We start from the raw sequence: 12,125 nt of genomic DNA on the forward strand, positions 1-12,125 counted from the left end.
GCTCCGCTCCGCTCCGCTCCGCCGTCATTGGCGGCACCGGCGGCGCTGGGGCGCGGGGCGGGGAGGGAGCGCTCCCCCGCAGAGCCGCTGCTGCTGCCGGGCCCGGCCATGTGCCGAGAGGAGGGTGGCTGCTGCCGGCTCGCTTTGCTCCGCACCGTGAGCTGGCGTCCGTCTTTTTAACCTTTTTTTTTCCGAAATTCTATTAATTTTTTTTTTTTTTTTTTTTTTTTTTTTTTTTTTTTTTTGCATTGATGCTCTCCGAGCTGGAGACTTCGGGAGACGCGGTTCTCACCTGAGAGATCCAGCACCATTCCCCCGTTTGAAGGTAAGCGGGAAGGGCAGGGCGGCGGAGCGGGGGGGAGAGGCTCGGCCGCTCGCAGACCGACCTCCTCCGGCTTTGCCTGGGCTCCTTCTCCCCGTCCTTCGCAACGGTGGGGTCTTTTGCCGTGCTTTTTCCCCCTTCGCTTCTCCCCCCCCTCCCTTTTCATCCCCCTCCCGGTGCATCCTAAACTGCCTTTCAGTACCGGTGGGATTGCTGCTCCGGGGGAACCGGCAGCTAACCCCCGCGTCCCGGGGGAATGCCTGCAAGGAGGAAAACAAGCAGAGGATAGCCCCGGCTGCGAGAGTTGGGGTTGGGAAGGGATTTGGAGGGGGGAGGCAGAGCGAATAGGGACGTGGAGAATTGCCCAGCATCCACACCCCGATAGCCTGTCTCAGGGGGGACTGGTCAAGTCCCACCGCCTTAGACCAGGATGAAAAATTCCAGGGTGCTCCAGGCTTGGTTTTCCCACGTCCTACAGCATCTTTAGTTTCAAAGCCATGCCTATGAAGGAGGTCATGAAAGCATCTCTCAGGGATGGGGTGGGGAAGCTGCCCCCATCCCGTGCCTTGCCTGGGTGTGTGGGTCGTGTCCTTCTCTGCCCCGGGGAGAGCTCGTCCTTCTTTGCACACTCAGCGTGGGAATGGAACGGGCCTCTCTCAGTCACCTGTCTGGGCATCTCACCTGGAGCCATGCGCCTAGGACAAAGGTTTGTTCCTATCTATCTCGTGTCCTGGCCCCGAAGGATGTAAGAAAGAACCCCCTACTCCATCCCGATGACTTTGTAGACACCATTCCGGCCCCAGGTTAGGCAGCAAACCAGCCCGCTAGCTCACACGCAACGGAGCAATGGTGATGGAGAGGAATCTGGAGTTGAATGGAAGGAAGGTGATAGCACAGTTATCTGTGGGTTGTTTTTGTCACTATTTGATTAATACAGCAGCCGTCTAGGTCTGCGCTCTCAGAAGTATGTGGACGTTGTTCAGTACGTTAAAGGTAGTCTGCAGGCTCCGGGAGGGGGGCTGTGGGAGGGAGAGAGAAATTCCCCAAGGGAAGATGGCTTTTCATTTCCCCGTATCGACTGGTTTCAGACAGGATTATTTATATTTGACATAACAGATCACCAAACTTGGAAGGTAGTGGGGGTGTGCTCATACTCATTAAGGTAGACAGTTTTCTGACAGAATAAATTAAAGGTAAGAGAAGACTGCACTTTGAGGTTCAACAGATTGTCTTCTAGCCTAAAACGAGCAGCGAAATCAGCATAAAAACCTTGATGGTAAAATCACGCGCTTCAGTCTTTCCTGATGGATGCCTGTCATTTTAGGAAACCTGGAGGATATCCCGATTATCCCAGTGCTCCTGGGTGATCTCATTTGAGCAAAAGTACCCAGTATGATGGGGTTTTTTAGTCATTGTATCTTGTCTTCACTGAGTAAGCATCTAAATTATAATGCTGTTAAGGGAAAACAGTTTATGTAAATTGTGCATGAACTATCCGCGCACCTGTATTTAGCTGCTTGCCCCACTGCGATGGCATGTGAATAACAGAAGGTTGTTTGCAACCTTCTATGGTTGGTTTTCATCTAGTCTGAAATGAGCAGAAAGATGCATTACGGCTGTCAGGTGGTGAAAAGAGGTTTCAAACACCTTAAAGACCAGGCAGCTGTAATTAGAAGTGTAACCTCCTTCCTCTGCGTGTCAGGATTTCTGTGCAGGATGATGACAGGACCTCTTAAGGAACGGTGCTGGTGCTCAGTAGATACAAAGAACTTAAACAAAATCCCCCGCAAAGCGACTGATGTTGATTTATCACCCCTCAGTACATTGGTTCTCACTTATGAAGGATGTGGGGATGTGAGGGGAAAGGAAGGAAACAGCACTTGTTCCATTCTGTTTTCTCATCAGTGAACACAGATTACAAACACAGGCAGTTCTTAAATACCTGTGCCTACCTGAGCACAAAAGAGTTGCAGAACGTTACCAGCGCTGTGGTTACTGGCTGTATCTGCACCGTGCTTCTCTTTGTTTTTTCCAGCAAAGCCTGGTAGATCGGTCTAGCTGTCACATCTCCTCCTGATCCTTTTCCATTGCAACCACAGCAGTCCCCAAACCCTCGCGTAGATGACACGAGAGTCTCACAGGCTTTGTGATCTAAGGAGAACATGTTCAGAAGTGGCTAAGTGACAGAGGACCCGCTCGCTGTCAGTAGCGTATTGCCCCAAGTCTTTCTAAAGGTATTCCCATGTGTAAAGCTGAAGACCACCTGCTGACCCTACAGCCGTACCTGAGCAACCCCCTTAGGATCCTTTAAAAGTTTTGCTGGACCCCCCGATTCAGAGAGATAAAGGTGCTTAATTCCCTTGGGCGTTTATGTGCAGCCCAGAGAGCTCAGCTGCATCCTCGCAGGCTGAAGTCGTCTGTGGCACTAACCTTTGGGCACATCAGGATAAGTCCTCGGTGCACAGCACGTGGGTCACGGAGGGGTTTTGCAGCTGCCCAAGCTGTTAGGTATTTATACAGCTTTTCATTTGGCTGCGCAGTGCCTAGCTGTATTCGTGCTGGTGGAAGAGATGGGGATAACTGGGTACCTTCTCACTCATTGTGTTCAGGTACCTGGCTGTCATGTTGTCATGGATATGGATAAGGACGTGGCCGGTGAAGAGGTGCTTGCTGCTAGCAGGGGTCTCGCAGCCACGGCTTGTGATGCCACTTAGAACCTTGAAGAAGAGCAGGGAAGGGATGGAGGAGATGTAGCAGGTGTTGGGCTTGAACTTGCAACTCGTTCCCATTCCAATTTACACTTCTTCCCCTGTCATTGCCTGTTATCTCCTTCTCTCCTCATGGTTTAATTTATTACAGTAGGCAGGATTGGTTCACCCTTTGTCTGAGAAAAAAGCATATATCCCAGCAGATTGGCAGAGGGATGACGAATATGTTGGATGATGGACTTTGATCCTCTTCAGACCTTCCAGCCATATTCAGATCACAGCTGAGGCCAGCTGGACAAGGCTGGGACCTCAGGAGCCTGTGAGCTCTGCAATCCCCATGAGAACAGCCCTGGGCAGAGGTCAACTGGAAAGGTTGGGGAACAAAATTAGAAGTCATAATAATAACATTTTGAAACATCCTTGGGCCCATTTTTCGCAGGAAAGCTTAATAACAGCCATGACCCATTAATAGCAGTTCAGGGCACCAGAGGGAGGACCTGGCTCCCGTGGACTGTGTGGTTCTCAAGGTGCCTGTGTCAGAGGCGGCGCGGAGGGGGCACAGGAACCGAGCTGATTTAGGCCAAAAATCACAACACGGATGATTTTGCCCCATTCTACGTGGCCAAGAGAACAGATTTCTCATTGGAGTCGGGGGGGCAGCAGTGTAAGGTGCAGCCTGGGACACTGCTGGGTGCTGGCATCAACCTTGGCTGGTGCTCCTCTTGGCAGGCCATGGAGTGGAGAGAAGAGATGAGTCAAGGGGTTGGGGGAGTTCTGTTTGCCCTCTCACTTCAGACAGAGTTTTATCTTGCTCGTTGAAACAAGCACCTGTGATGGTTCAGAGCTGGCGTTCAGCTTCATTCAGGATAATGGCACAAGACGGGCCAAGACGTCTTCCCCAAGTTTGCCTGGCCATGATGGAGCTCAGCCCCTCCTCGCTGTCTCCGATGCTTCTCTCCCCACCTCTTACCTCCAGGACAAAAACCACCCGCAGCGACACACCACCCAGCATGGCAGTTTGTGAGCTTGCCGAGCTTTGCTTGACCACGACGCTAATTTTCTCCCCAGCTGGAAAGCGCCTGCCGCTTGTACCTGCCCGTGAGCTACAGGCAGGGGGGCAGGTCCGGCGCGGGGCTGAGCTGAAGGTGCAGGCAGCTCTGCTGCCCTGGGAAACATCTCTCTGCTCCACAGCTTTTATCAAAGAGATGGAAACTTGTCACATTCTCTCTGCAACAATATCTGACATTATCCAAGCAATTTGCCCTCGGTGTGTTTCCAGAAATAGTTAGGCCTACAGTAGACACGGGTGACATCTGGATGCATTACTGTTGAGTTCAGAAACATTCAGTAAACAAGACAAGGATCTATTGTTTAAAGGTTTTTTCAAAAGACTCCTAGCGAGTTATCTGGCCGTGCAGTGGGGAAAACCTTAATGGCACTGTGATAATTGCCTTTTTCTGAAGGACATTTTAGAGGCGAGTTACCAGAAACCCAAAAGCAAGTCTCAGCCTGTCCCCGCCAGGCCAGGGACTTGATCCAACCTGAAAACGTGAGGAGTTTTTGTCTTTACTTCAATGCTGGTTGGATCAAGCCCAGGAAATGTGCATCTGGCTGTGGGAAGAGCAGGCTGGGGGGCACAGACGGGGAATGTAGGGGAGACCACCAGCAGTTCAACAGTAAAAAAAAAGCCTCAGCTCAGCATAATAGGGCAGCAGGATTCACATCAGCAGGGAGGGCGAGAGAAAGAGTCCTCCCCGAGGCTCTGAAAAGAAAATAAATGTCATTAGCCGTGTATAAAGCAACTGCCTCTGAGCACCTGAGACGAGGGGGGGAGGCTCTGCAGGGAGAGGGGGGGCTGGCGAGGTCTGCCAGCACTCGGAGGGCTCAGCGAGGCCGCTGTAAGAGACACTCTGCAGCCCACATCTTTATTCATCATGTCGCCGTTCAGTTAATAGCCTCCTTATAATAAAAAGAAAAAGAAGGGCGAGTGAATTTTTGGCAGGAGCAAAGTGCCAGCCATCATCCCCTTCCCTCACCCAGGTGACAAGGATGCCACTCGCGTGGGGCAGAAGGGAAGAGATGTGGCTTTGCTGCCACTCACACCAGCCTTACATCTGCACATGCTCCTGGCAGAAATCACTCCTGGCTTCTTACCTTGGCCCCAGGGCAAACAGAATTAATTCTCACCATTAATTTCATGCCCCTCGGAGAACCGTCACGGGCAGGAAATCACGTCGTGGACTCCCACATCTTTCTTTCTGTTTTACCACTGATTTTCTCTGAGGGGGAGGTGGGAGGGGAGCGAGATGGGGGGGTGCCCATGCAGTGCTGGAGCTGACCAGGGCACCCTGACCACAGCGGGACCATCCCGTCCCAGGTGATGGCTCCAGCCCTCCTCTGCCTCATCTGGTGGCTGTGTCAGCACTGCAGAGGAGCCCTGGCAGTGGGTGCCGGAGGAGAGCTGCTCGGAGCTGCTCAGAGCTGTTCAGAGCCCACACACCCCAGCCTGCTGCTCCCTGTCTGCCTTCTCCCTTCTGTTCATCTGCTGGTGCTCCAGCCCTGCCCTCCCGTGGGTCAGTCCCTGCTCTTGCTCCGTGCCCCTGTCCTCTTCTTCCTTCCTTTCTGAGATACCAGTTACAGAAAACTTAGGTGGTGAGATAACCGTCAGAAGCTGCCAGCCTGAAAAATAGGCTTTGGTGAAAAAGCTTGTAGGTTTTTTGCTGTGAATTGCTACTAAACTCCAGTTTAGGCTCCTCCAAGGCTGCACTGGTTGGCCTCTCTTGGGCAGGGGATAAAGGAGATGATGTTCTCGCCAGGCAGGGGACGAAGCACTGCCAGCTTTAGGTACGTATGGCTTTGAGGCCACGCTATGGCTTTTCTCTAGGTACAAGTTCATCACAGGGTCTGAGCCTCAGAAGCTCATAAGCTCATTATATTGGGAGAATTGCAAGTGGTGGGCGTGCCACACAGCTGGGATTTCCTTCCTTTCTGCTGGAGGGGACTCTTAGCAACCTGGGAGGAAAAGTCCTTTGGGGTTTCATTTTTTTCCTGTGCAGAGCAGTCCCTAGTACCTCAGCTGCCTGAAAATCTAGGCTGGACCATAATGGACAAAAGTGGCCTCTTGTAGCACAGTCTGTTCCGCTCATACCTGCAGAGCTGTCATCAGTCAAAGCCAGGCTGTCTCTTTACTCACTGAGAGTTTCGGACTGTTTGAGGTTAAGGGGGAAAGCACATCAGCATTAATGAAAGGGAAGTGCCTGCCTGGGGGATGTGGCTGCTTTGAAACCCTCTGGGGACCACCGTAGCCTTGTGATGGATTCAGAAGTCGTTGTCTCCCCCCGCCTCTCCCCAGCTCGGGTCACTTCAACTGAAGTGGATCAAAATGTCTTGAGATTCAAAGACTTGTAAACTGGCACCTATCACAACAGAGAGTTGTCTTGGACTTTGTTGTAAAAGATGATACACGGGCTCCATCGAAGCGGGTATTTGCTGTGATGATGCGGGAGCGTGCCAGGAGACAGAGGGAGTTCACAGGCAAGTGCCAGATGAGTCCCCAAAGCGGCTGCGTTACAGCGTGCAAATCACAGCTCTGCTAAAGCATCCACTTACAGGCACCATTTCCTGTGAGAAAAATAACTTACCTACAAATAGCTTTGCTCATCTTTATTCCCAATATTCCACCTTCGCTCCTCTGGGTTGTTTGGGTTTTTTTTCCCTAGGAAATAATACAGTATTTTCTGAGGTGACCGGCAGGGACAGTGCAATCCCAGCACAGAGCTCCTCTTCTGAAGCCCGCGTTTACTTCCCCATTTAAACGGAGGGTGTTGCTTTGGCTTTGCCATCCCATTTACATCTGGATTCCCTTTGCTCTCAGCGTAGATTTGTTTTAAGACCTGTCGTAGATCTTCCTGCCTGAGCTTTAGCAAACCATTAACTCTCTCCTTTATCTGTTGCCTGCCTTCAGAGCTAGATTACAGCTTGTGCAGTGCAGGGACGCTCTTCCTAACCCGTGTCTGCCTGCATTGCCCCTGCAGGCAGCGATGCTCCTTCTTCGTCCTGGTTTCCCACCCTTGCATCCGCAGAACAATAGCGTGCACATTGTCACTCTTTAGTTAACACAATATACGTGAGTTACATAGCAAGACGTGATGCCTTTTGTGGCAATCCAAGCTAAACTCCTGCCTGGGGAGAAAAATATAGTATGGAGGCTGCCAGAGGCTCGGTTTTGAGCAAGTGCTGCGGTGTCCCGGCTGCGGGAGGGTGGCCTGGGCAATGCACGGCCTCGGTCTTGGGGATCTCTCCCTGCCTCCTCTGCAAGCCAGCGTATGCAGAGATTTGCAGGGATGTAATTTATAAGGCTCTCATGTGGAAGGAAAAAGAGGGGTCTTGGTTTGATTGGTGTCTCCTGCTGGGTAGCTAAGCCCTGGAAAGATTAGTGGTGGGATCTGGGGAAATATAGCCGTGCTGCGAGAGTGGGAGTGGAGTTGGGAGGGGAAGGATAATAAGTGTCGATTTGGGTTTGCTGTTAGGCAAATTTTGTGGGTTTATTGTTATATTACACAAAGGAGGCGCTGGGGGAATAATTCAAACTTAACGTCTGTCCCGTGGGTTTCCTCTGCGCCTCCTTTCCTTGTGCAAACAGGGACAGACAAAAAGCTGCGTGGTTCAGCTGCTGCCCGTGGCCGCAGCATTCCCGAGAGCGAGGCCAGCCGCCTCTTCCCCATCCAACTGCATAAAAGCCCTCAAAAGATGTTTCTCAAACCCCCTCAGGTGACCTCTCGGATCCAGCTGTCACCAAAGCCATTTTCTTACTGACTGCGCCGGAGCCAAAGCTGTACCCAGAGCAGGGCACCTCTGGTGTGCAGCGCCGGGTGCTGGCATCCCTGAGCTCGCTCTGGCTCGGGCAGAAGCTCCCAGGGCATTTGGGACCTCAGAGACATAAAACCCCCGTGTCTAATTCTGGGCTGTAAGGAGTGATGGGGGTGCCCACTGTGCGGGGCGTCGCAGAGCGGAGGAGGAGGGCAGGCGGAGCTGCAGCCGGGATTTTGCTCCCGGGGCTGTCGCATCTTCACGGCTGCTTCGGTTCTGGGTTTGTGAGCGGGATGATCCCGGCTGCTCTTTGCGGTGGAGGCCTGGTGGATGTGACATCCCGTGGGCAGGCATAGCCCCCCTGAGATAAAAAGGCAAGCATAATATGTATGCAATTAATATTAGACAGTTCCAGCTTGCTTTTTCTGATTTGCAACAGTTTAGCATTACTGTCTTCTGAAGAGTTATTCCCGATTCTCACAGTAGCTCGTGGGAGCAGATTCAGCCCACAGAAAGTGGGGTTTTCTTGGTTGCACATATTTTCCCTTGTGTTTCTGGCATCGCATCTTTGTTTTTGTTGTATTTTTAAATAAAACAACATAGGTTATAGAAAACATAAGACTGTGATACTGGTTTCTGAGAAACCAAGCACTGATCTTACTTGCTTTCTGGCTACCTTTGTAAATATTATGTTATACTGTTGAATGTTGGGATTGGCAGACAAAGGGTTGGTCTTTAAAATACTGTCTGACTTGATTGCTAGTAAATATAAAGCATTAATATTGCCGGGATACAGCAGTACCGTTGACTGCAGAGGATTAGAGTTGCCCAGCCTCAGAAATGCTAACACTGGCATGCTGTTGCTGTAGCCAGTGTTTGGGTTTTGCCCAAAAAAAGAAGATTTCCAAAAATGTCTACAGATGAGAACATTTGCAGGAAACTGAAAAGTACAAGTGCTTTGTTTGATACGAATGCTAAGGTTGCCGTGTAACCTGAATCTTGTGCAATGTCATGATATCCTAATTAAACCAACCAGAAGCAGAACTGAAGCATCCTGTGATCACAGCAGAAATTCCTGGGCTCCCACGTGCTGCTCGGTCTCTCCGCTGCCAAGCCCAGGAGCAGTGGCAGCCAGGTTGCAGGGTGTTTTATTAAAAAGGCCTGTAGTTTGAGACAGTGGTGAATGTAATCCCAATTCCCAGAGGATACCCGTGGTCTGTTTAACCTTGCGAGGGGCATCTGCGAGTTGTGCACCTGCGTTTCAATGAGCTGTGGTCCGCTAACCGGGCACAGGGCGGTGAAGATGCTCACGTTTGGAGGTCTGGGTTTGTAAGACTTAAACTTATCTGTTCAGCAGGTTTCTGTATGGTTTACCACTGAAGTGGGCTGTTAATGAAGCGCTCCTTGTGGTACTACAGCATCAGCATGGCCAGGGTGGTGTCTAGAGAGCTCAGAAAATCAGCCTAAGTTCAGTGAAAGGTTTTGCTACTTTGGTTACAGGTTCCCAGTTCATCACGACTGAAAGGTTAGCTCTGGGGCAGAAAGTGTTATTTAACAGCGTAACGTACCTACTTCCCAATGAGTTCCAGCAAACGTGTTCAAGCGACGTGAGCTCGCTGTGCAAGTGAGGAACGGTGAAATTCTGCTGGGATTCAGAGGGTGGAGTGGGGCAGCACTGGCCTGTGAGTCTCCTCCTGCTTTCCAGGATGGATGGAAGCGTTTCTACATGTGTGTCCCTAGGGGGTTACGGGATCTGACCCCCCCCAGGGCTGTGGGAAGCACAGCCCATCCCACAGCAAGTACAGCTGCTGTTGGTACCCTGGCCTGTCCAACCTTCAGCAAGGCCAAGGATGGGCTCAAACACTTAGAGGTGATTCCGAGCACTAGCCTAAAGCTTGGCTTTCAAAGAGAAGCTACTTGGCATTTTCTAGTCCTTTGAGGTGCTGCAAGTCAGGCATCATCATTTAAGCAAGGAAGGCAGAAAGTGCAGCCTGCTCAGGAAGATGCCAGCACTGATGGGCTGCAAACGGGAGGAGCTGGGGAGCGCAGAGCTCGAGGCGTGCGGACATCAAACGCCAGCAGAAGCGATGGGAGCACCCACCAGCCTCGCCTGCCTCAGTTTCCCGTGCTGTTCGGTGCCGGTAGTAGCATTGCTTTGGCTCCTGGGGACGGCGAGAAGATGGCAGAGCGAGTGTGCGGGAGCACGAACCACCGCATCGCTCTCAAGGGCCTCTCTAGCATCAAGGAGTCATTTCAAAGACAGGGGTTGCGTCGTCCTAATGCTGACGCTAGGGAAAAAGATCCATCACATGTGTTTTGATTTCTGAAAGATGCTGTCCCTGGGAACAGTCGATATTTCAAACATTTGATCCCAGCAGCTCTGTTAAGCCCACATGGTTTTGAGCAAAGCAATTTGTGTGAAGGTTTTTCTCTGTTTCTTTATTCGCCTAATGACAGTTTTCAGCTGAGCTGTATGAATTACTTCATCTTTTCCGCTTTTTTGCTTATGATTTTGTTGTTTTGGGTTTTTTTTTCCCTCTGAATTAAATCTTTCCCTCTCTCATCTCCCAGGAAAAGCTGTAACAGAATTAAGGTGAGGAAAAAAGGAAAAATTTACTGGAACCGGTTTCGTGTAAGTTGCCAAGAATCTGAAAATTACCCTCTCAGACGGTCTGTATTAATTCCCCTGATGCAGCAATGATAAATCCTTATTAAAAAGGATAACATAAGGAGATTTTTCTGCCTGTAGGAAAACTCCTGATCACAAGCAATGAGGAAGCCCATCGCCCTCTTGTTCATGATCAGAGTGGTTTGCAACTGCATGTGTGCTTTCCCATGAACCGCGGTGCTGACACCAGCCCAAAGTGCGTAACGTTACGTTGTACAAGGCACGGATGCGAAGCAAGGCAAGCCCCACGTCCCCAGGTCCTGTGGACAGTGACTCTGCATTGGCAGCAGCACTAAATCTCTGCAGAATCACTGCTTGTGCCGGCTCCCCGTCTCTCTGGAAGTCCAGCCCTGGGAGCACCACCAAGACAGTCATTTAAATGAAGCAGTTCTTGGTCTCTGACCACGTCAAGCGGCATGAAAGTGCATGTCTCGCTCGCCGGGCTGTCGAGCAGGGGGGCTGTGAGGGCTCCTTCCCTCCCCACCTGCAAATGCAACTCACGCCCCATACAAGTGGTGGGTCAGGCAGGGCAGGGAGCACAGTGCTAGCAGCAGCCTTACGTGCCACTCCTTCACATTTATGTTTTATTTCCAAAATCACTGAGCTCTCTCTCTCCTCTTCACTCCTTTATTCATGCACCATGCTACCTTCCTGGGCTGGAGTGGGAAAAACACTCTGCTTGCTTCTCATTACACGGGCTGAACCTGAGCCTTTGCCAGAGCAATGTAAAGCTGTAGCTATGGAAACTCCCTACCCTTTTTTATGATTTTTTTTTTTTTTTTTTTAAGGCAAGACCGTATATCTCTTTGGAGATCCCAGCTGGGGCTGCTGGTGCCTGAGCGATTGTTCAGGCAGCCCCAAGGGCTTGTCTCTGGGAGATGTTGGGTGGTGGCAGCCAGCACCCGAGGAGTCACCCGGTGTCATTCAACAGCAGGAGCTGGAAGCACAGACCCAGGTCACGCTGCAGGCAGTCTGTGTCACAAGGGCAGAGGAACGGGGACTGATGAGGAATAAGCGGGATGCCCCGGGCAGCTCAGGAAAGGGCAAGTGACAGTGGGGTGCTGGGGGGACAATGTGGGGCTGCTGGAGGTGTCACTGGCCATCAGCCACCCACCCACAGCCGAGGGGGGGGCAAGGACAGAGGGGTGCTGGTCCCCCTCCTGCCTGTTACTGCAGCTGGATGGATGGTGGTCCCTGGAGCTCTCAGATCACTGCATTTAACGAGCACCAAGGAAACGGTGCTCCCTGCTGCCTCCGCCCCAGCCTGTTTGGGTCCGTGAATCCTGAGCAAATGAGAGCGAGTTGTTGCAGCTCACAAAGACTTTGATCTGCTGAGGATCTTCCCGTCCCACGGAGCTGCGTTCATACCTCTTGGAAATGCAAAGCTGTTGGATTTACTGCTTACTGGAAACGTACACTGTACGTGTCCTTCCTTCCCCAGCCCCTGATCAATGGCTCATCTGCATCCCAGGATCGATGGCTCATCTGCGTCTCAGGACATCTGCAGGGGCCACAAGGTCATGTGTGGGGATTCATCCTTCCCAACCACCGGCACAGGGGGTGGAAGGAGAGTGGAGCTGATCCCGGCTCGCCGCTTACCCAGTGCCTGGCCTGGGAG

The 12,125-nt window shown here is 51.6% G+C and overlaps 1 protein-coding gene across 3 annotated transcripts in view; it reads left to right on the forward strand.

Moving 5' to 3' along the window:
- Positions 1 to 12,125, forward strand: part of FAM163B (family with sequence similarity 163, member B) — a 32,161-nt gene that overhangs the window by 9,335 nt on the left and 10,701 nt on the right. The window contains exon 2 of one of the 3 annotated variants that reach the window (XM_010570823.1): positions 264 to 325. The gene's annotated coding sequence lies outside the window, so the exon portion shown is untranslated. Of the gene's footprint in view, positions 1 to 244; positions 326 to 10,408; positions 10,433 to 12,125 lie in introns of those variants that run through there. The other 2 variants (XM_010570822.1, XM_010570824.1) reach the window with 2 other exon arrangements.

The sequence above is a fragment of the Haliaeetus leucocephalus genome, unplaced genomic scaffold (assembly GCF_000737465.1).
Source record: "Haliaeetus leucocephalus isolate CR32 unplaced genomic scaffold, Haliaeetus_leucocephalus-4.0 Scaffold306, whole genome shotgun sequence".
In the NCBI taxonomy this organism is placed as follows: Eukaryota; Metazoa; Chordata; class Aves; order Accipitriformes; family Accipitridae; genus Haliaeetus; species Haliaeetus leucocephalus.